This window comes from Megalobrama amblycephala, linkage group LG21 (assembly GCF_018812025.1).
Source record: "Megalobrama amblycephala isolate DHTTF-2021 linkage group LG21, ASM1881202v1, whole genome shotgun sequence".
Classification (NCBI taxonomy): Eukaryota; Metazoa; Chordata; class Actinopteri; order Cypriniformes; family Xenocyprididae; genus Megalobrama; species Megalobrama amblycephala.
This window is the reverse complement of record NC_063064.1, coordinates 22,401,057-22,426,954: the sequence shown is the minus strand read 5'-3', so window position 1 is coordinate 22,426,954 and position 25,898 is coordinate 22,401,057. Positions and strand designations below refer to the sequence as shown.

At 38.7% G+C, this 25,898-nt stretch overlaps 1 long non-coding RNA gene across 1 annotated transcript; it reads right to left on the bottom strand.

The window, feature by feature from the left end:
• Positions 1–251: 251 nt before the first annotated feature.
• Positions 252–7,636, bottom strand: LOC125256715. The gene is made up of 3 exons (XR_007182167.1): positions 7,067–7,636; positions 3,653–3,762; positions 252–621 (listed from the first exon to the last, which is right to left on the bottom strand). It is a non-coding gene; the product is annotated as an uncharacterized LOC125256715 (long non-coding RNA).
• Positions 7,637–25,898: the final 18,262 nt, after the last annotated feature.

Below are 25,898 nucleotides of genomic sequence, written 5' to 3'. Positions count from 1 at the left end.
CAGCGTTCATTACCAGGTAAAAAAAAAAAAAATCAATATTCCATACTTCAATAATGTACTTAAACTGCTCTATTTTTGTGCACTAATTTTGTACTTAATATACTAAAAATATATAATATACTTCTTCTTTAGTAGTTCTTATGAGACACCATGAATATGAATACTAAAATGTACTTTTAACATACTATTGCTATGGAACTAGACACAGACACAGAGATGACAATAAACAGGCCACTTTATTTTTTTTAAAAAGATTTATTTTTGGCATTTTTGCCTTTATTATGATAGGACAGTGATTAGACAGGAAGCAAAGTGGGAGAGAAAGAGTGGGACGGGATCAGGAAAGGGACCATGAGCTGAACTTGGGTTGCCTGAAGTGCATTGGCGCTACATGTCGGCGCGCTGCCCATGAGGCCATCAGCGCCGACAACAGGGCGATTTATTGACAGCAATAGATACTTTAACTGAGATGGATAGAGTGGTAATGTGGATGTTTTTCTCTTACAGGACCAGGAGATTGTTGATTAACGGAAGGAAGGCAGATTGGATGCACACACTTCGCTGGGGAATGGTGAGTATTGAATGCAGGTACACACAGGAGTCTTGAGGAAGGGGAAGACACTGGAGAGGATCACAGGAAGAAACACTGAAGAAATCACTGGAGGTAACACTGGAGATGATGCTGGAGAAAACACTGGAGAAACAAGGTAAGAGTCCCCCCCCCCCGTCTGATGATGGTAAAGGGTCCAATATATCTGGGACTAAGCTTCTTGTAGGGCAGGCGCATCCTGATGTCCCAGGTTGACAGCCAGACCTTCTGACCACGCTGGTAGGCAGGTGCTTCAGATCTTCGAAAGTCTGCTGTCATTCTGCATCGGTGCACTGCCCGCTGGATCTGGTGGTGAGCTGTGTCCCAGACCCTCTCGCACTTTTGGAACCAGTGGTCGATGCAAGGCATATTGGTTGATTCTCCAGACCAGAGTCCAGTGGCAGGCTGGTGGAGGGAATTCTGCACGTACACGGCCCAGCCTAGGAACTGGTTCCAAGAGTTCTGGTGGCCATGGGAGAAGTTTCGGTAACGCTTTAGATTACAGCCCGGAAAGTACTGCGTAATTACAACAAATTTACAGCATAACTTTCAATAATTATAGTGTAACTATACAGTAAGTATGTGTAAGTATAGGGGAACAATATGTAAAGTATAGGGGATAAAGGTGTAACAACCAGGAAAATAACAAATTATTTATACTGTAAATATTTTATAACTAAGGGGTACGTATGACATATAACTAAGGGGTAAGTATGACATTACGGGCCGTAAATTAAAGTGGAGCTTGTTACCCTCTTATTTCATGTAGTTACAGGGTAAATATGACATTACGGGCTGTAAATTAAAGTGGAGCTTGTTACTCTCTTATTTCATGTAGTTACAGGATAAGTACGACATTACGGGCCGTAAATTAAAGTGGAGCTTGTTACCCTCTTATTTCATGTAGTTACAGGGTAAGTAATTAATAATAAATAAATAAATAAATAAAATGCAAACAGTCATATCACTTGGAAAACTTTATTTGAAAAACAACTTATTTCAAAACAGATTTAAAGTTGCAACACTTCTTATTTGTTTCTCTTGCTTGGCTTCCTCCTCCTCTTGTTCCTCTGTTTCTTTCTTTCCACTGATGAATCTTAAGAGGGAATCCCATTTGCTATTCTGTATTATAAGAAAATACAGTACACCCGGAAATGTGCTCACCGTTTACTCATCTTTTACCCTCATGCCATCTGAGATGTATACGATTTTCCTTCTTAAGATGAACACAAAAAGGATTTTAGGACAAAAAATAAATCATCTGGGAACGCTTTATCATGCAAGCTCACGTGTTCCTAAAAGTCGAAGCATCAAACAGCACATACAGCAATAACTACAGTAATCCATACGACCCCAATGGATGAATCGATGTCTTCTGAAGTGAAACGATACGTATTTGTAAGAAAAATACCAAATATTTGAATATTTTTAAAACTTTCGACCAACTCTCTCCTGCGCGTGCATGCGAGGGTTGAGAGTTCATGCTTGACGTAACTTGAAGCGTGACGTCAGCGTGCCGAGAAACCATAGCGAGAAACTCACGCAGATGTTGGATGCCGTCAGTTTTTGTTTTTTTTTTTAATAATTTTTTTTAGTAATGCTCACAACAAAATACACAGAATAACAGATAATGAGAATGAGAAACAAACAAGACAGAATAACAGAGACGGCAGTTCTCGCACGAGTTTCACATGAATCTCCCGCGAGAACGTCATGAAAGCTTCACGTTGCTCATTAATATGCTTCGTCAAACGCTAGGGATGGGCGATACCATTTTTTTCTTTCCGATCCGATACCAAGTACTTTCAAGGCAAGTATCGTCGATATCGATACTGATACCGATACTCCAATGAAATATTTTTATATTGTTTTTTGATAGCCATCATTATTAATATTAAATAAACTGCAATGGACATTATTCTTTTTTTTTATTTATTAAAAAATACTGAACATTATTAATTAAATGAACAAATATATCACTGTAGGCTAACAACAAAATATAACAAATATAACAAAAATGTAAATGTGTCTCACAAACCTTTTCTCAATAATTGTCACAATGTTTCTACATTTCTTCCCTTTATATGCTTTTGAGATGAAACAAAGTGAATGTTGACATTCTCCCCTTCAGCCTGTTTTTCTTTGACTGGTCAAAATCTCTTGCTTTTGAAAAAAGTGTGGCGTATTGTTTTTTGACAAACGTCACACGAAGCTTCGTCATTCTTAACTGGAGTGTAATAACTCCAGATTAAACTTCTTTTTCTTTCAGTCATGACTGCAGCCACGCACTCGACTCCCTTTAAAATCCTGCGCTGTGCGTGCTTGCTTGTCTTTGACAGAGTGAGCGTGAGCGAATATTGTCTCGACAAGCGGAGATACAGCGGAAGAAGATGTAGTTCCCATTGCTGTTCCTATTTAAGTAAATATTGCAATAATATACGGCGTATTACCATTATTAAATATACCATAATCACAAAAAAAAAAAAATAAATAAATAAATAGATAGGATCGATACTTCTATTTGAGAATCGATTTTTTTGATACAAAGCCAGTATCGAAAGTATCGATACTTTAGGATCGATCCGCCCATCCCTATCAAACGCAAAGTCGACTCTCATGCAGGCGCTGGTGACAGTTGGTCGGAAGCGTAAAGATGAATAGCCTAAACCATGAGAAAATTTCGGGGTGTAGGCCTACTGTATTTTCTTATAATTTTCTTATAATACATACTTACCCCTTAGTTATATGTCATATGTACCCCTTAGTTATAAAATATTTACAGTATAAATAATTTGTTATTTTCCTGGTTGTTACCCCTTTATTAACGATACTTTACATATTGTTCCCCTATACTTACACATACTTACTGTATAGTTACACTATAATTATTGAAAGTTATGCTGTAAATTTGTTGTAATTAAACAGTACTTTCCGGGCTGTAATCTAAAGCGTTACCGAAGTTTCCCCTGAATCTTTCTCTCTGTATGCCTGTTTGACTGGGGATGGTATCCAGAGGAGAAACCTACGGTCAAGCCTAGGAGGGTTAAAAAAGGCTTTCCATACCTTGGAAATAAACTGGGGTCCGTGGTCTCATACGATGTCTTCTGGGATTCTGTAATAACTGAAGATGTGATTCAAGAGGAGTTCTGCGGTTTCCATCACCGTGGGGAGTCCTTTGAGAGGAAGAAGACGACATGATTTGGAAAAGTGGTCAATGATTACTAGAATGCATGTGTTACCATCAGAAGGGGGAAGGTCTGTGATGAAGTCCACACCTAGGTGTGGCCCTGGCTGGTTGGGAATGGGCAGCTGGTGGAGTTTGCCAGTTGGTAGGTGGTAAGAAATGGCACAGTCAGCGCATATTCGAACAAACCTTCTCACATCCCTGGATCTTTAAACAGCGAGAGGGTGCTATTGGCCCCTAGGTGGCCAGTACCCAGAGATAAGTGAACCAAGTGGTTGAGAGGCATGCGTTGTGCTCAGGGGACATGCTAAAGCTCTGGTGGACAGTCCGGTGGAGTAGCGGTGGAGGTAATGGGGGAGGTGGCAGTATTTGAATACCACTGAATAGGACTCACAATCAGTTTGTTGGGCAGGATGGGCTCAGGTTCTTCACTGACTTCTGAGCATAGGCAGGAGAGGGCGTCAGCCTTAACATTCTTTGTACCTGGACGAAATTAAATTGAGTAAAAAATAAAGCCCAACGTTCCTGTCAGGGATTAACACTCTGGAGTCTGAGGTATCGCAGGCGATACTACCTTGTTTTTTTTTTTTTATCAGTGTGAAAGAGACTCAAAATACTCCGTCAGTGTTGCACATACAATTAAGAGTTATACACCATTTTAATCTGTTGAATATCTTCTTTTATTTGTGTACACTCAGAGTAAAAACAAAATGTTGTGCTTTTTGCAAAATAAAGAAAACTAACATGATGCGTGATCTCTCGTCTCCCCCTGAACGAAGTCCAATCTGATAGTTCTCAGAAAATGAACTGTAACTTAGTGAATACTAATCACAAAAAAAATAGATGTATATCTAAAGAAACGTTGAAATGTCAGGTTTTAAATTGTGTAAGTCAAATCGAAAACAAATATTCTGTGTTTATGTAATCTGTATGAAAAAAGAGCCATGTCAGAAGTCCGTGATTCAGCTCATTATCCGCTAATGCGGCCACGCCCACAGAGCCAGCACTATTCAGATGCAAATTCTGAGGCAATACATGTATACATCATCTCAAACGTGTATTTATTGTCTTCAAAAGTGTTTTGCATAGCCATAGTTAGCGACCTCTGGAAGCCTCTGTTAGTTTGGTTAGTTCCTGGATTGTCACATGGCCTATTCTTCTTTAGGAGGCATTTGTGGACTAAAGGTGCACAGAGCGCCCTCCGGCTGCAAGTATGAATTGAAAACACAGTATCCAGCGTTCATAGTAATGACAATAAATATTGAATAAATATTACTCTGTATAGAAAATGTACATAAACATATGAGAATCCATCAATATTTCTCCAAATATGCATGCTTTTAAGCAAAAAAAGGCTATATGAAATGCCACAGAGGTAACATAATTGTTCAGACACTTTGCATCACAGAAATACATTATATTTTAAAGTATATAATAGAATACCATTATTTTAAATTTTAATAATATTTCACAGTATTGCTGTTTTTTCTGTATGTTTGATATACACCATGATGAGCTTGAGACATGATCAGAGGGTTTTTTCACAGCCTACCTGATTGAAAAGCGTCATTAATATGCAAGTCATTAATGCGATTTATGCGATTCTTTTGTCTTCTCAGGTGTAAATCACCCATTATTCATGATGACTCACACCTCCACGCATACTGTGTTTCTTGACAAAAAGTGTCTTACAAAATTTAAATCTCTCTATTGTTTTATATGAAGGAGTAGGCAGGATAATTTTACATCATTTTGAAGTAAAAACTGTAGTCTATAATCTCCAATACCCAGAAGTCTTGTGAACACATATATAATATTATTTTTTTGGCCTTATTTCAGTGACTTAAGTTTTTTGTTTATTCAATAACCACGCATAAATGTTATTCCTTCAAAAATACAAACATGTACGTACATGTTTCTCACATGTTATGGTAGCCTAGTTTGTGCTGAATACAGTGTAATGACACTTTTTCCATTAATATGTTTATGAACAGATGGTGACGAGGACAGAGACTTGGGCTCTGCTTTAAAGAAAAGGTGGTCCTCTCTCAGGCATTTCAGGACCTCCGCAATGTGTTGACGATATTCGGCCATGCCCCGGGAGTAGACGAGGATGTCATCAATGTAAACGAACACGAACCAGTGAAGACGCTGTTAGGTATTTAACCCTCTACCGCACGCATTATGGTAAATCTATAAAAAAAAAATATTTGTCTCTTTTTCTTTTCTTAGAATGGCTTAACTTAAAGTGCTGTAAAAAATTTTGGAAAAAAATATTATTTTAAGGTACTTTATGATATTTTGCCATATGGCAACAACGCGCAATAGTGGAAATAAATTAGAATAAGTGTAAGTGTATATAGTTGATATTTTTCCTCAGAAATGTTGTTTGTATTGAATCAATTGGTGCTATTATAAGCTTTAGCAGTAAATATAAACAACACCTTATACTTATTTTCCAACATCTTGTGCTCATAAATCCCCCATAATCCTTGAAACTTCACCTTTTTTCTGTACGAAACTTCAAAAAGCATTTTTTTTCAGAGGTGAGACACATGTACACATTACATTTGGTGCACTTCACCCTAACAATACACTTACAGCCACTTGCACCTGCCTTTTTGAGACACAATGGTAGGCCAGTGGTTGGTCTGGGCCAGTAGTACTGGCTGTGATGACAGATCTCTGATATGATTTAATCCATAATACAAATGCCATGGCAGTCCTTAACATATGACTAATCAACATTATATCACTAGCATTAATGTTTTTATTGTTACAGCTTAACAGACTGCAGCTAACTTTTGCTAGCTAGCTAACCTATTATAATAATGGCATTCCATTATTGCACAGTGTTGCCATATGGCAACACAGACATTTTCTCGATTTACCAAAAACTAATTTCATAAAAACTTTTTTGAGTGGTGAATATGTCATCATACCTTACCTGAGATGATGTTAAAAAAATTTTTGTGAATGTGACATGGGCGGGTCCTTGTTTGTTACTGACGTTTTAGTTTGCTTTCAGCAACTACCGACAAGAGACAGCAGTCTGTCAGATATCGCGTCACAGAAAAAAATTGCATGTGATGTGACTTAACCAAAGCACATCATTGACTAAACTAAGGTCTTCTCTTACCAACAAAAAAAACTAGAATGTTCTCTTAAAGAGACAGTGGCAAGGAAATGAACACAAAGAGTATGTTGCCATATGGCAACACTATGCGGTAGAGGGTTAAGCATGGATAGTATTGACTAACATGTAAAGTATGAGCTCAGATGACATCACTCACCTGTGAATGATAAGGCTGCCGTGTGTGTAAGAGGCGGGGTTCTCAGACTCAAAAAGGAAAATGCAGCCTGTGTGTTCACTCGTGGATTAAAGCTCTCGCCTCAAATCGTGTACCCTCCTTGTTTTAGAAAAATTTTCTATTCTATTCTGTTCATTGAAGTTACCATGTTCTAACCCTTCCATGTTTTTACTCTTCTATTCTATTCTATTCTATTCTATTCTATTCTATTCTATTCTATTCTATTCTATTCTATTCTTATTATTAAACTATTCTAATTTACTGAAATTGTCTCTATCCCTTCCATGCTGTTACTATTCTATTCTTTTTACATAAGTCGCCATGTTCTAGGGGATACAGTTATCCCCTGCCTTCATCATGGAAAGGTGATAATAACGTCTGCTGCATCCAGGCAGTGTTGCTAATGCTCTTATGCACAGCAGGGAAGCATTTGGTAGGATGCATGCAGACAGAATTCCCTCAACACCAGCTTGGAGCCTGAACATTGCTGTGCTCAGACTAATTGGATTACACTGACAGTAATGCACTACCAAGCTTCACACATGCCACCTAATAAATTGAACCGATTTCATTTGAGGGTGGAGATTAAAAAAGATTATATAGAGAATGAAGTAAGTTTACCTCATTGTGATTAATAAAAGAATTACCTTTCTGCATACTGATAGTTAAAATAAAGTGCTTTGAATTGGCCTACATAGTTATCATTATTAATTCTACCAGAGATAATGATGCTTATAATTATAGCTGTGATAATCAAAATGATATTAATTATGTCTATAGTCAGTGGCAGTGCCTCATAATAAGGTTCCTCATTATAGTTTAGCAATGAGTTATTCCTCATTAAAATGAGCTTATAATAGCTCTGTTTATAAATTGAACGTAACCTTCCATCAAGTTATTTATTTATTTATTTATTTATTGTTGTTTGTTTGTTTTTTGGGTGGATGAAATAATAAATGAGTTTACTCCTCTATGTATAGACTCTGTGGATGATGATATCACTCTGCTCTATGCAATGGTTTCTTCACATTATAAGTGACCTTTTTCCAGAATGTTCTCTCTCGTCTTCTCTATGTGACCTTCCTTTGATCTCCTCGGAGCTCTTGCTTTTTTATATTCAGCTCCAGTCTAAACTCTAATACAGTTTAATATCTAATACTAATACAGTCTAATACATCTGCTGAATGATTTATTTATGGCTACAAGTCCTCATCAGCCTCTCTTTTTTATGTTTCAAACATTCTTACACGTTTCCTTTTGCTTACTTGTTTCCATCTCAGTCAATGCCACAAGTTGTTTTTATTAGTAGAAGTAGGTTTTTGTTCTCTTTTGTGCTTTTTCTTAATATTTCTATTCTTTTCTTGTTTTGTTTGTTTGTTTGTATATTTATCAAAATTATTTGCAGAAATGTTCAGATATTGTGCATAATTTTCATTTTAAAAGACATTCATTTTAAAAGATGTTTGTTCAGTTACTAATCTTCTTATTAATCTTTTCAAAAACCTTGGGCCACTGAGCTGAGGACACCTGCTAACACAGTAATGTAATGAGACACAGTACTGAATGAGTATTCTCTTCCCTTGATTCAAATAGGGCATCTTGGAAAACACAGACTTCTTCAATCCTGGTGGTTTTAAAGACATCATTAAAAGTAAGTTCACACAGAGCTGTGATAGTATTGAGACAACAGACAGTGTCTCCCAGTCACAGTTTCACAGAACATTCTTTAATCACAGAAATTTTGTGCACTGAGCATGTACATAACCAGCCAGTGTTCGAAACTATCTCCTTACCTTAGCCCGATTCACAATGATAAGCTTCTAATAATGTTTTATAATTCGGGTGGTACTGGTGGGTTTCCGAGGGACATTCGAGCATGTCGCCTTTTGTCTTTGCGTCATTGCGTCACATCTGTATATGTAGAGAATGAGTCTCAGCTAGTAGGCTATGTCGCATGTGAGGCAGATCATTTATAGCCTTTTCTCACAGCAGCTGCAATAATTAAACGTATCATTTTGATGGCAGATTGTATGGTATGACAAATTAACGTTAGTGATTAGACTGTACAGAAATTGAAATCTACAGGTAACGCTAATACACACTAAATACACATAGTCATGCAATGCTGATGTTGTTGACATTAACAATTTGAGAACAAAGTATAACAATAATAATAATTTGCACGGTTTGACGTGATATGAGCTAAGCAATCACCATTGGCAGCGCAATTTACTGTAATGCTTTTTTTCCCTCAGTTAGTCAGAACTAAAGTGGCAGACATGTTTCTTACTTGTTCAGATGACATTTTTCTGTGAAAATTCTTATTTTGGTCATACTTCCAAAACTACAATCTGTGATTCTGAAGTAAAGTATCCACACCGATGTGATGATTGACAGCAAACATTAGATTCATCCGCGCTGAGGAGCCGTGCCGAGGCACAACGCATGCACAAATAATAATTCTGCAAACAACTGCAATTGCAGGTTTCAAACAGAGATGGCGACAAAGAGGCAAAATTATGGACTGTAGCTTTAAATACAAAAACTAACCCAATAACAGTGAATTATAGCCAAATAGCAAATTTCATTTTTAGGCAGCTGTAAAACTTAGTGAGATTAAAGGAGCCTATGTTGTATTTTTTCAGAAATTGTTTTTGTATGTTATTTGCAATTAGTCACTCATGCTTCTTTATTTCATAAATGTTTTACCAGTTGCCAGTTTTTCTTAGAAGACTCTTAAAGAATGAGATGGATGTGTTGTATCAAATTGACAAACACAGGAAAGGCCCTGAAGAAGGCATGTGTGCCAAAACGCGTTGGTGAAATAAACACTATTTTTTTCAGCCACAATCTGGTTATTTTGACCTCTACACTTCACAAGTGTTGCTGGTATTTTTCTATGCACCTTGTTGAATTTGTGAAGTTGCACCAGAATAACCATACAACACTTCAAACACAGGAAAGGGCTAACACCTGTGGTCTTTGCACTCAACCACTTGTCTACTGACATGACGCATTTCCTGTATTTCCTGTATCCCAAGTGTTCAAGTGAGCGCAAGTGTGCATATAACTTTTGATTACCTGATGGGACACACTTACTCATATCTGCACCAATAAAATGGTAACACTTTAGAATACTGATCCTTCGTTAATGAATAACTTCACAGGAACAAATGAGTAATGCATTATTAATACTCTAACTACTATTAACTAACAAGAAACTCTGATTAATGAATTAGTAAGTAATAATGCTCAGTTGAATGTGGTAGTTCACTATTAGCTAATCAGTAACTACTATTTTTTTTTTTTTTTTTTAATATTTTAGCAAAATTCAACTTTTTTTTTTTTAATGGTTTTCATGGATGAGCATGCATGAATGCCGCAGCCATGTCACAATTACCAGTGAGAATCTTATTTATTTTCTATAAACCTCAACTTTCCAAGATATTTCCAAAAAATATATATATATTTTGTTTAATTTTGCATGATAAACAACTTTAACAATGTGTTGGGTTTTGTACTGCCAATGTAAATAGATCTCCTCTGTCCAGTCCATATGAAAGAAATCTATGACTGTGATTGTACTAGAATACCCTCTTATAACCTTCGCTTATCTCTCTTCCCCTTCAATTCCCATCCTAACCTTCCTTTTTATTATCTTCCTTTTATTCACCTGTCTTCCAATACCATCCCTTTTCTTGCTTTCCTCATCTGGCTGACTGCGGCTCTCTGCGGCTAAATCATCTTACAGGCTGAGCTGGAGGAATATTTCTGATGGTGAACAAGAAGGTGTATGGGGGTTTCTAAAGGGGAAAATCATCCTACCTGGATCGCCACTTCTCTACTGAAGAGATTGTAATACAATGAAGTATGACAGACGTTCTCTGTCAGCCAGGCCGGCACAATTCAGCCCTTTTGTCTCGCCCTATAGCTCCCGCTTTACCACCCCCTCCCTCGTATCCCCCTCTCCCAGTCTCCCCTGCTGCACACGCACTGCACCATATCTACATATTTGCTGTAATTGACATTTTCCATTTGGCAGGTTCTATATATCCTGCCTGTTGTCGCCTTGGAAACGATCACAGGGCTTCAGGTTAGCAAGTTAGCACCACTGACTGGAGGGCAACTCATCTCATCTCTAACATTCCCAACCTTGACTAGAAACCCCTTAGGGACAGTTTAAGCAGCTAAATAGTCAATTTTGAGAACTAATTATATTTAAGGATTAATAAGAAATGTATTACATTCCTTGGTTTGAATAGCATTGACGTGTTGTCCAGGCATTCCTCTCGTTTCATGGTGGACTTATTTCTCCAGTGTAAACAATTTTTCATCAAGCCAAACACTGCATTTAGTTTGTGTCTGCCTTGCTAATTTGACCTTCTAACAACAAGGTTATCTTAAATTTCAATCCCACAATCGTAACTAGGGAAAGAAAATCCAATGAATAAGAAAACAGTTGAAAAATCAATGTAGCCTTGGGGCTAATCTGGGGGCTTAATTAGACAAATTTCAATGAAAGGCGGTTTAAATCCAGATTCTGCACATTTCCATGTCTCTCTGCTGGTTGACGACTAACCCCTGATGAAGATAAATGTTCCAAACAACAAATGAGAGCAGCAGGTCTGTTTTACCCAACAATGTTTGGTGGTTTAAAGTGAATTAACAAATAAGATAAAAAATAAGATAATTAAAAATGAAGACGTTTTAGTTGGAAAATCTAGGGTTATATGATTTAAGGGCAGTTTCATTAATTCTCTAAATAAAAGAAAAATATATTAAATGGATAATATGGGACTTTTGTAGCCATTCTTTCACATTCTCCTTCAGCTAACCTATTTAGAGTGAGAACATATTTAGAGTGTCTTTACGCAAAATGAATCTGGGAGAAGTAATATGTCACTTTAAGTATGCCATAGTTTTAATTTGAACACCTGAACAACTGAAGCAGTTGAAGTTTCCTAAACTGTTTTTACAGTTTGCAAAGAAAAAAAGAAAATGGAAACTTTTGAGCACTTTTTTGTTCATAATTTCAGTCCCAACACATTTTACATAGTCTTGAAGCACAGTTTACCCCAAAATCCTTTATTTTTTCCTTAATTTTTTATCTTTTTTTCATAACTTTTTCCATATAAAGTTTCATAACTTTTCACCAAAAAAGTGAATGACGACTGAAGCTGTCATTTGACTAAAATCTCCTTCTGTGTTCCACTAAATAAAGAAAGTCATACAATTATGGAACAACCTGAGAGTAAACAGTGACAGGTTTTTTATTACTGGGTGAACTATCTCCTTAAGAGCATTCTCTACAGTCAGATAAGTATATTCAGACAAGTATATAAAACATATGTAAATGTAATGTTAAATTGACCTACAAATAACTGTACAAAAAGCCTTTAGGGAGTCTAAAATATTATATATAAAAATATTGAGTTGTATGCATGTTAAAGGTGCCATCGAACGTTTTTTTACAAGATGTAATATAAGTCTAAGGTGTCCCCTGAATGTGTCTGTGAAGTTTCAGCTCAAAATACCCCATAGATTTTTTAAAATATTTTTTTTTTAACTGCCTATTTTGGGGCATCATTAACTATGCATCGATTCAGGGCTGCTGGCCCTTTAAATCTCATGCTCCCTGCCCATCGAGCTCGTGACTCTATAATACAGTGCATTTACAAAGTTCACACAGCTAATATAACCCTCAAATGGATCTTTACAAGATGTTTGTCATGTATGATGCATGCATGCTTCGGGTCATGTGAGTATAGTATTTATTTGGATGTTTACATTTGATTCTGAGCGAGTTTGATAGTGCTCCGTGGCTAAAGCTAACATTACACACTGTTGGAGAGATTTATAAAGAATGAAGTTGTGTTTATGAATTATACAGACTGCAAGTGTTTAAAAATGAAAATAGCGACGGCTCTTGTCTCCGTGAATACAGTAATAAACGATGGTAACTTTAACCAACAGTAGCCTACATTAGCAACATGCTAACGAAACATTTAGAAAGACAATTTACAAATATCACTAAAAATATCATGATATCATGGATCATGTCAGTTATTATTGCTCCATCTGCCACTTTTCGCTGTTGTTCTTGCTTGCTTACCTAGTCTGATGATTCGGCTGTGCACAGATCCAGACGTTACTGGCTGCCCTTGTCAAATGCCTTTCATAATGTTGGGAACATGGGCTGGCATATGCAAATATTGGGGGCGTACACCCCGACTGTTACGTAACAGTCGGTATTATGTTGAGATTCGCCTGTTCTTCGGAGGTCTCAAATGAGATTTATATAAGAAGGAGGAAACAATGGAGTTTGAAACTCACTGTATGTCATTTCCATGTACTGAACTCTTGTTATTTAACTATGCCAATATAAATTCAATTTTTAATTCTAGGGCACCTTTAACTTATTACATCGCTCTCTGGAATATTTGATTTTGATTGGTCAGTTGCAGCATTATTCAGTGATTTTTTTTTTCTAATGACCACTAAACTGTACATTTGTCTATATGCTTAACTGCGTGTCTCTCCTATCACTCTCTTTCTTCTCACATGATAGAATAATTTGACCTTGAATCAGTATTAGTGATGATACAAGACCCTTTTTCCTGCCATGAGAAAATACAAATAAATAAAATAAAACAAACAAAGAAACAACAACAAATGAATGAATGAAATTAATAAAAGTGAGTTGTTCTTGATGTCAGGGTTAAGGTTAGTGTTCTCAAAAATTACACAGAAAGAGCTCTAGATTATCAGCTTAGGTTGAGTTCTACTTCATATTTGCTTTCATGATAACGCTCTTCTCATACCCTTAAAATCAGTGTTCTGTTTACCTCCATTTAAAGAACCATTGTATATTTAGGGATGACTAAACTCAGCAAACACTGGTATTAAGGCTTAATTTCATGGGCTTGCTTACTTTTCAAATAGCTGGATGGCTGCAGTGACTCAATCAGCGAATGTTTTTGTGGCTGAATGAATCTGACGAAAATTACATAAATGCTGTAACCAGAGTGTGCCGTCTGTTCTCAGCTGGCCCATGCTACTTCCAGGCAGCACACTCTCACCCTGATAAGACCAGACTTTCACTGTCCGATTCAATCTTTACCAGGATTTGATGGCATGTCCAGTTCCACTCCATTCCATTTGTCCGAGAGAGGGGGGAGACAAATGAGAGAAGGATGCAGAGAGAGATAAATGGCTAGTGGGGATGCAGTCAGCTGCAATGCTAAACTGAAATGGAAAGATTGTGATCAGTTTGTGTCCTTTCATGCAGATTGTTGGATGCTCATATGTTAGCATTTAGTGTTATTTAGCTCTACACATCCATATAGAGTAATACACATATAAAGTTTATGATTTAAAATTTGTCTTGGGTTGCATTTTGAAAAAGGGATTAAAATCTTTTGATTTAAAGCTGTCAAAAGAAGTTCAAAATCTATCAAAAGAAGCTGTTAAATGTCAACTCTAGTTAGGGTTGTTGTTTGTAGAAACCATTAACTAGACTGATCAGATTGCTGTAATCTTTCTGAACCATTCATTTTGATAGAAATCTTTTCATTCATTTCTCACATGCCCCCCATGGTCCAGCCCGCCCTCCTCTGGTGGCTTAAATTAGTTGTGGATTAAATTAAAGGCTATATGTTCATGTTAATTGATTTATCTTGAGAGTCCATAATTACAGCCTCTGAATGGAGTGATCTCTGCTGTGTCGCTGGAAGCTCTAAGATTTTTTTTTGTGTGACTACGAGTGACTGAATATGTATGTGTGCATGCATGAATGTGTTTGCATACTCATGCATAAATAATCTTTACCAGTGAATGCAGAAAACCTGAGACAGCTTAAAGGTTAGTAGGCACTCAAAAGTCAACCATAATGAGAGGTGAAGCAAATAGATGTAATGGTACTGCAATCAGACACAATTACAGCCTTGTCATGGATGTAATTGCTTTGTTAGCGGCACTGAGTTGATCTGTTTTATGTTTCACTTATTTTGCTGGTCTAGTGAATCTGCTTTGTGTTAGTGACCCTGTCGTCTATCTGTTTGTTTTAACTAACACAGTTCAATTTTACAATTATCTTCTGTTATGAGATCACTGGCCCTTGTTTGAGCTGTCAGTTTAGTAGTTATCTAAAATGTCATGTTTTTTTAATTTTATTTTTTTCTTTATTATCTGTTATTTATCAATTTGTTTAAATGAGCTTATTGCAATTGTAAGAAGGTATTAAGAGAGAAAATGCTTTTTAGAGCTTTATTAGCCCATTGGCAGATACTATAATACTAGAATCTATGAATGGATCATTATTACAGTGATTATTATGTTTCTAGCATGTTTTATGTTTGGCAATGATTCTTTTAACCCTTAAAGATGGAGTGTGTATCTTTTAATTTCTTAAACAACCATGTAGGAAGAGACATCATGGCCATATTCCAGGATGACAATGTCAAGATTCACCAGGGTTAAAATTGTGAAAGAATGGTTCAGAAAGCATGAAGAATCATTTTCACACATGAATTGGCACCAGACCATAATTTCCTTGAAAGTCTTTGGGATGTGCCGGAGTAGACTTTACAGAGTGCTCACCTCTTGCATTGACCAAAAAATGATGCACCTCTCGATGGAAATAAATGTTGTGATGTTATTTCCATCAAGGGGTGCATCAATTTTTGGTCAAGATCTTGTATTGACAATGCAAAAGGTGAGCACTCTGTAAAGTATCTGCCTGTTCAAATCCAAACAGCGACTTTTTTTTTTTTTTTTTGTGGCCGGGCAGTGTATTTACAATCAGATAACAGCAAGTAAAACCCTCCTGGTTTTCTCAGACATGTTCTTTTTGAGTGAGACAAAAATCCTTATCAAAAGGTCACTTACATTGAAAACCACACATTTTATGTCTCTGTAGTAATTTTTACTTTGTCCATCCTAGGACACAAAGTAAAATAGGGATTGGTACTCAAGTCACCGCTGACGTTGTGATTTTAGGTTCACACGTCACTTAAGGTGTGATTATGAGTACATTAGATGACCACTTCCCCCTTTTTTCCTTTGTTCAGGGCACCAGTCAAGGTCTGTTACCTTGGCAGTATGAGAACACTCCCAACAGGGGCTTTCATTCATTTAGAATTAATGTAAAGTGGTCAGCTGATTTATCTGAAAGATTGGTGATATTGCTAACTTGTAGAACCTCTTCTGTATTATCAGCACAAGGAAGACACAAGTGTAATAAAATAAATTTTATTAACAAAAAGATAAACAAGAATAACTAACACAACTACTAAATGAATACTATGAATGATAAAGGAATAAAGTGCATAAGCTACATAGAATACAAGTGATTAAGTTGGGTGTGGCTATCTTATGGAAAGATAAACTGTTTCTCTGAAAATAATAAGGTGGGGAATCTTATTATGCACCAAACAAATAAACGAAAGATTATTTGTTATAAACTAACATCAGCTATATTACATCTAATGGAAATTAGGAAATTATATACTGATAATATACAACAATGCCAAGGTCTCTGGAAAGAGGTTTGGTTAAGTGATATTTACGTTCCACTTGGTCGAGTCCGATGACGGTGACGTCTTCCACTGGTTGTGCTGGGCGACAGTGCAGTGGGGAGAGGAGCCAGAATCTGTTTCAACAGTCTTGAACACGAAGCTCTGTGGGATGCTGATCTCCTGGAGCACCAAAGGGTCCTAAAATCTGGAACACGCAGATGAGGCCCTGGTGTAGGTGCAGAAGGTCCTTAACAATCTGGAACATGCAGACGAAGGTACCTTGAAGTGAAGGTTTGCTCTCCTGAGCTTAACCTTGTTGCAGATGTCGTTTCTGTCTCGCCGGACGGAAACTCTGAACGTAGTGTTTGTTGATATCTCTTTCCTCACAAGCTAGAGGCTCAGAATGTGGTCGTTTCTGTTGCTGCCTCACAAGCTGTAGGCTCAGATCACGGGATCTGTTGTTGTCTCTTCTGGATGGAACAGAGGCTCAGAACGGTATATCTGTTATGTATTCTCCCTTCGCAGGGCAGACTCAGAACGATGTATCTGTTGTGTCTCAGCTTCGCAAGCCGGGACTCAGAACGGTATATCTGTTATGTCTCACCCGATGGGAGACTCAGAACAATATCTGTTAATGTCTCACTCCTTACAGAGTTGGGACCCAGAACCATATCTGTTATGTCTTTCCCTGTTTGAAGGGCAGACTCAGAACAAGGAGTGTCTGTTGAAAGGGTACCTTTATCCCTTTCCGATGAGGAGGAGATTGCAATTTGGCGCTTCTCCATTCGAGTGCTGTGATTGGCCGCTGGCATCAGAGGGGACACACAAAGTGTGGTCCACCCTTCTCTCCCCTGTGGAACTCATTTGCATAAAGCACAAAGTTGGAAGTCTTTACAGTGTCTTTAAAGTTTACCAATGCATTTCTCACTTTCCAAACCACCACCAGAATACCTTTGGCAATATTCTACACAAATAGAGACTAAACATGATGGAAAAAGATTGAACTGTCATTCAATTGTACATTAACAGCTGGATTTGTATCAGATGTTGCACTACAAATAGCTGTCACTGAGAATACTTATTTCTGTGAATAAGTATGAAATGGATGTGTAGTTTGCATCAGTTCTAAGGTATTCAAACATAGTTTTGAATGGATTTGGATGGATCTTTGTGATCTCTCTTTGTTTCACCCAGTACTGCTAAGGTCCTGAGGAATTTTTATGGCAGTCTCTGGCCAACCTTAGAAAAGTAGTCTCTAGATGGGTGAAGGGCAGAAACTGCCTGTGGACCAATGAGAAGTCCTGTCCTTCCCAGGCTTGGTACAAGAGGTCTTCTTCTTGCCCTCTAAGAGAGGTCTGGATTTTGTCCTTACATCTTTATCTGATGGCGTTGGACAGTTTGTTTGTGTTAGGCCACCAAGATCCAATCAAACTGTAGCAAACCTTTGTCCACTGTTATGGACAGAGAGGGGCCCGGCCGTAAACTGGGCCCTAGAATGTGCTGTTCACTACATCTCCTTCCTCTAACACACCTGATTCAGCTCACCAGCTCTTTAGTAAAGACCCCAAGGCTTGAATTGGGTGTGTCCGATGTGTATCTCAAAAGTAGAGTGCAACATCTAAAGTGTAGTGATACACACATGGACAAACACAATGTATGCGAGCTCCAGAGCCATCTGTACAGACACCTGTGGACACAGGCTGTGGAGACCACTACAGGTGCATGCTCAACGGGACTAGAAAAGAGACAAGACTGAGAACAGCGAGGGCTCGGCCAGCTGTATAACTCCTCGTCTAGGCATCCTGGGCACAGGTGAGGGCAATCAGCTTGTGATCTGCACACACCCGTGCTGCAAACTCAGCGCTGATTACCCAGGTCACAAGCTGCAGAAAATGACAGGACAACACAGACAACAGGGAAGCCGATGAAGCACCCTGAACTGTGACAGTTGAGTCTAGGAGGTGGAGGGGCAGAGGTTTGGGGCTGAAGGCTTGAGCAAATGACGGGCTTGATCTTGGCAATTAGGTTTTTATGATCAGTCCAAACGATGAAAGGGACCTCCGTGCCATCTAACCAGTGGCGTCAATCCTCCAGGGCCAACTTAATAGCCAGTAACTCCCTATTCCCGAAGTTGTAATTCTGTTCGAAGAGGATTAAAGGATGAGAAAAAAAAGTGCAGGGATCCAAAGGTGATCTCTGAGACAAAATTGCCCCTGCTCCCACCTCTGACACATCCACCTCCACCTCCACAATGACCTGAAGAGACGGATCGGGAGTAGCAAGGATGGGAGCACAAACACAGCTACTTTTTAAGTTAATGAATGCAGCCTGGGCCTTCGGCAACCTACAGAATCTTTTTCGACTGGAGGTGAGATCAGTCAGAGAAAGGGCGACCTGGCTAAACTTTCGAATGAACCCCCTGTAAAAATTGGGCAACCCCAGAAATCGCTGGACCGCTCTATGACTATCTGTTGTGGGTCAATCAGAAACTGCTTTTACCTTAGCAGGATCCATTCGGATACCCTCGGGTGAAGAATAAATCCCAAGAACAGAACCAACCGTGTGTGAAACACTCGCACTTCTCCACTTTGGCGAATAAACAATTCTCAAGCAGTTGCTGGAGCACTCGCCTGATATGCTGGACATGGTTGCACTCCTTCTGGATGAAGATCAGGATGTTGTTGAGATAAACAAATACAAACCAGTCGACCATGTCTCTGAGCACGTCATTGATGAGTGCATGGAAGACTACTGGGGAGTTTGAAAGCCCAAAAGGCATGACCAAATATTCAAAGTGCCCCGTGGGGGTTTTAAAGGCGATCTTCCATTCGTCCCCCTCCCTAATCCGAACTAGGTGATAAGCATTGTGGAGGTCCAGCTTCGTAAAGATGGTTGCCTCCTGCAAGAGCTTGAAGGCTGATGACATTAATGGCAAAGAACAGCGATTCTTCACCATGATGTCATTCAAGCCCCGATGAACTATACAGGGATGCAGCAATCCATCTTTCTTCTCCACGAAGAAGAACCCCACTCCAGCTGGAGAGGAAGAGGGTCAGATGATGCCAGCTACCTGAGTATTGTGAATATAATTCTCCATGGCCTCCCTCTCAGGCCCGGAAAGAGAGTAAAGGCATCCCCTAGGCAGAGAAGGTGCCACCTATTATCGTACAGGTGGTGCGGAGTAAGAGATGAAGATCTGGATTTACTGAAAACCGCTCTCAAGTCATGGTAAGCCTCCAGTACGCTCGTCAGGCTCACCGGCTCCTAAGACATTACAGGAGAAAACGCAGGACCCAAACACTGAGATAAAAAAAGGGCTCGATGCCAGCACAGAGTTAAGAGCCCAGTCAATGTGAGGGTTATGCTTGACCAGCCAGGTGTGTCCTAAAACCACTGAAGCAGAGGGAGAGTGAATGAGTAGAAAACGAATCTCCTCAGCATGATTGCCCGAGAGCGTGAGAGTGATAAACTTGGTGGAATGGGTAATCCTAGTGAGATGGGTGCCGCAGAGAGTCCTGGCTAAAATGAGTTTGGCCAGTGGAACAGGCGGAACACCTAAGCGTGCAGCCAGCTCGGTGACCATAAAATCACCCTCCACTCCAGAATCAATTAAAGCTGACACCTGATGAGCAGCCCCAGTAAATTGCAATAAGGCCTGGATTGCAGAACGGCCACCAGAGGGCAGCACAGTATTACTTTGGATGGTAAGGGCTGCCCCTTTACTGGACATAAGGCTGCCACATGCCCCGCTTCTCCACAGTAAAGGATTGTTCGTGAGACGATGGCAATGCTCAATGACAGTCAGCTGGGCTCTCGCGATCTGCATGGGCTCCTCTTCCAGCAAAACAAGACACTGAGAAGGCGCATCACCCCTTGTTCCAGAGGCCAAGTTGGAGAAGAGCTCAGGAGAGAACATGCCCCTGGGAACAGAGAGCTATCCGGTTGTCAATGAGGATGGCGAGATTGACTAATCTGTCGAGGCTGGGAGGTAATTAGAGAGAATAAATCTCATCCTTAACGCTCTGAAGTCTGAGGTATTGCCGGTGATACCACCTCGGTTTTTATCTTACCAGTGTGAAAGAGACTCAAAATACTCTGTCAATGTTGAACATACAATTAAGAGTTATACACCATTTTAATCTGTGAAATATCTTATTTTATTTGTGTACACTCAGAGTAAAAACAAAATGTTGTGCTTTTTGTAAAATAAAGAAAACTAACATGATCCGTGATCTGTCATCTTCCTCTGAACGAAATCCGATCTGATAGTTCTCAGAAAATGAACTGTATCTTATTGAATACTAATCACAAAAAAAAATTGACTTATGTCTAAAGAAACGTTGAAATATCAGGTTTTAAATCGTGTAAGTCAAATCGAAAACAAAAATTCTGTTTATGTAATCTGTATGAAAAGAGACATATGTCAAAAGTCCGTGATTCAGCTCATTATCCGCTAATGCGGCCACACCCACGGAGGGAGCGCTATTCAGACGCAAATTCTGAGGCAATACATGTATACATCGTCGCAATCATGTATTTATTGTCTTGAAAAGTGTTTATCTGTATGTTAAAGCCATGGTTAGCGACCTCTGGAAGACATGTATTAGTTCCTGGAATGTCTTGTTTTTCTTTAGATTAATTTGTGGACTAAAGGTGCACAGAGCGCCCTCCGGCTGCAAGTATGAATTGAAAACACAGTATCCAGCGCTCATACTGATGACAATAAATATTGAATAAATATTACTTCTGTGTATAGAAACTTGACATAAACATATGAGAATCCATCAATATTTCTCCAAATGTGCATGCTTTTAAGCTAAAAGCCTATATGAAATGCCACAGAGGTAACATAATTGTTCAGACACTTTGCATCACAGAAATACATTTTATTTTAAAGTATATAATAGAATACCATTATTTTAAATTGTAATAATATTTCACAGTATTGCTGTTTTTTCTGTATGTTTGATATACACCATGATGAGCTTGAGACATGATCAAAGAGTTTTTTTTCACAGCCTACCTGACTGAATGAGCTCATTAATATGCAGGTCATTAGAGGTCTTTTATGCGATTCTTTTGTCTTCTCAGGTGTAAATCACCCATTATTCATGATGATTCATGCCTCCACGTATACTGTGTTTCTTGACAAAAAGTGTCTTACAAAAACTAAATCAATATATTGTTTTATATGAACGAGTAGGCAGGATAATTTTTACATCATTTTGAAGCAAAAACTCTAGTCTACAACCTCCAATACCCAGAAGTCTTGTGAACACAGATTTAATATACTTTTTTTTTTTTTGTCTTATTTCAGTGACTTGTTTTTTGTTTTTTTTTCAATAACCACGCATAAACGTTATTCCTTCAAAACCACAAACATGTACATACATGTTCCTCACATATTATTGTAGCCTAGTTTCTGCTAAATACAGTGTAATGACACTTTTGTCATTAATATGTTTATGAGCAACTGAAAAAAGCACAAATGTCAGGGCATGTCAAAACTTCTCCAGGGCCCAAAAATCCTCAGACCTCAGTGGGTTAATGTACTCTGCCAGCCTGTGAAGGAAATGATCCCAATGCACTTCGAGCGTATAGAACTTGATAGGGTAGTCAGAAACAGACCGACCTCTCTGCTGCAGCAATGATAAAGCCCTCGTTGCCTCTGAAAATCTTGCGAAGCTACTCAAAGCTACTAAAAATTCTTAAATAAGTTGAATATTCATGTTCATTGTCCCACATGGCCGTTCCTCATTCTCTCGCTTGCCCAATCAAAAGCGTGATGGTGAAGGCCACTTTAGATTGCTCCATGGGAAAACAGGAGTGCTGGAGTGAAAAAGTCAGAGAACACTGTGACAAAACTGAATGGCATGAATTGGGCTCACTGGAGTATGGTGCAGGTGGATTAAAGGATTAGTTCACTTTTAAATAAACTTTTGCTGATAATTTACTCACCCCCATGTCATCCAAGATGTCCATGTCTTTCTTTCTTCAGTCGAAAAGAAATTAAGGTTTTTGATGTAAACATTCTAGGATTTTTCTCCATATCATTCATTTCAATGGGCACCAAACGGTTGAAGGTCCAAATGGCAGCTTCAGTGCAGCTTCAAAGGGCTTTAAACGACACCATACGATACCAGATGATGAATAAGGGTCTTATCTAGCAAAACGATCGGTCATTTTAAAAAAAAATTAAAAAGCTTAAGTTTTATAAGCACAAATGCTGGCTTTGCTCTTTTCTCAGATGCGCGTTCGTGACATCACTTAATACGCAATTACGTTGAAAAGGTCACGGTTGACGTAGGCATAGCAACCACAGTTTCTTTTGCTCAGGATTGTGTATAGGAAATCTCTGAAAAGTCACAAATGTCTGTCCTGACAAAAAAGTTCTTTTAGGCTTTCTAATATTAAAACACCCAGGATATGCACACCTTTCAAGCGTGAGTTTAAAATATTCTAACTGACCACCAGAGTGAGTTTTTTAAGGCGACCCTTATTTTAGAACGTTTGCCCTTATTGTTTCCATGGCGACGCGTGCGTGTCACTAGCGTTGAACGTAGCCACAATAACACTGTATGAGAGATGGATCACTATTATTTTGTTTTTCCTTTTTTATTTAAAATATTCGCAAACTTGCTTACATGTCTTCAACTATATGATTTACCGATTCTCAAATATGTGTGAGTGAGTGTGTTTTGTCGTTTAAAAACCTTTATAAATGATCTTTATCTTGATCTATAATGCGAGATGGGCGCCGCCATCTTAGTTTGCACTGCAGTTCACAGACTTCTGTCAGTCTGATTTACAGCAGGTGAATACATCAGTTTCTCCTGAAATATATGCAAGTAAGTGGCTGGTGAACTGGAAGAATAAGAGAGTAAACTTTATAGTTACTTAGACCCATTATGTGTGTCTGATATGAATAAATGTCGGCAAATTATATTTGAATTCACTGTTTATTGATGCTTCCACTGACGTCTGACATGATTGTGTATTTTATAAACTCCAAATGTATTGTTTAATGGTGCTTATGCGTATTTAAATGTCTGAAACCTTAAAAGAAACATTATGTGGCTGAAAACACTGCATAGCTGTGATGACAAGAGAGCGCGCGTCCGTCTCGCAGCCAGAGCGCGATAGCACAGTTTGAATCTAGCAGTTATGTGACGTCGCTGAACATTCTAAATCCCATATGTGGAACCGTACGCCCAGGGACACAGAAATAAACATCCCATATGTGGGAACGTACCGCACAAAGGGTTAAACAATAAACTGACACAAAGACATTTGAATATGTGTATACGATCCTCCTTCCGCACATTTGTAATGTAAACACTGACTCGATACTTCCGCCTACGTCAACCGTGACCTTTTCAACGTAATTGCGTATTACGTGATGTCACGAATGCGCATCGGAGAAAAGAGCAAGGCCAGCATTTGTGCTTATAAAACTTAAACTTTTTTATTTTTTTTTAAAATGACCAATCGTTTCGCTAGATAAGACCCTTATTCATCGTCTGGTATCGTCTGGTATCGTCTGGTGTCGTTTAAAGCCCTTTGAAGCTGCACTGAAACTGCCATTTGGACCTTCAACCGTTTGGTGCCCACTGAAATGAATGATATGGAGAAAAATCCTAGAATGTTTACATCAAAAACCTTAATTTCTTTTCGACTGAAGAAAGAAAGACATGGACATCTTGGATGACATAGGGGTGAGTAAATTATCAGCAAAAGTTTATTTAAAAGTGGAGTAATCCTTTAAGGTGAGGTTCGGCATGACAGGGAATAGCCACCTCAGGTTCGGGCAGAGGTGGTACAATAGGAACCACGGGAGGTTTGATCTGGAACTGATCAAGCCATTCTGTGAGCTGGGTTAGCTAGAGGGACAGCTCTGAGAAGCTGCTGCGAGAGGCAACAATTTCCTCCTGCTGCCTACCCAGAAGGGTTCCTTGCTGCCTGAGGACCCGGTGAACATCTGCTTTCTCTGTTGAATCCATATCTTAGTCAGTAGATTTTGTCAGAATGGACAATGCATGAATGGATGACTCAAATGCAGGTTTCGTGCAACAGTTTATTAGACACTTTTGGGAATAAACAATGTCCAAAGTAAAGTGAAACACACACAGACAAACAGGATGTGCAAGCTCCAGAGGACACAGGCTGTGGAAACCACTACAGGTGCATGCCCAAAGGGATGGGGAGAAAGAACAGCAAGCGCTCGACCAACTCCTCATCTAGGCGTCCAGGGCACAGTAGCAAACAAAGGTAAAACACAAAAACATGGCACAGATCCAACAACACATAAGATGAGGCACAAAAAAAAAAATCTGCTGACAAAAAGGGGTAGACACAGCAGAGAATATAAGGGAACAGGGAACAAGCGACAGGTGAGGGCAATCACCTCGTGATCTGCACACACCCACGCTGCAAACTCAGCGCTGATTGCCCAGGTCACAAGCTGCAGAAAATGACAGGACAACACAGACAACAGGAAAGCCGATGAAGCACCCAGAACCATGACACGATGAGGGAGACATACAAAATGTGCAGTGGTGGAGGTCACCAGGACAGGTTTGAGAAGCACTGTTCTATTTAATACTGTTAATCAATTCAACCATCCATATATCTTTAGCAAACTCATATTAAGGTCTTACTCCATTCTGACCATTTACATTATTCAAACAATTTGCAATGGATATAATCAAGTCCATCCATACACATTTTTCCACATTGAAGGTAATATTTCATTTGGAAATATCTACATTACAGACATAAAATGGTTTGTGCAGGGATTCTTTAACACTTTTCATTATTCAGACTTAGTTTGTACAATGATACATTTGGTGTCTAATCAAAATTAAATTCAGGCAAAGCAAGTAGCTTTTACGTGATGCCAAATTACAGACAGAGATGAATTCTTCCCAAAACATTCCTTTTTGTGTATGTGTGAACTCTTGCTCCAGAGCACCAATTCTTTAAATAGACCTATGACTGATAGTTCATTATTAGCTTCACTGCGATTACTGCTCAGATATTACCACATTGATAACGTCTGATTCTCCTTTAATAGCTTACTTCTGCTACATTTATAATGTGTTATTTCTACCAACCCAACCAATAATGAATTCCCTCTCAGTCCATTCATGAACATCCCTCTAATTTGAGGTAAAGTGTTAGAGGGCAAAGTAATTCCCTTGCTGGAATGCAAGGATGTGGTCATATATGGATTTTCACAGTTCATTCATGTGTAAAATCCCATTTGGGAAGAGTTGGGATATGAGCCCTTCAGCTCCAGT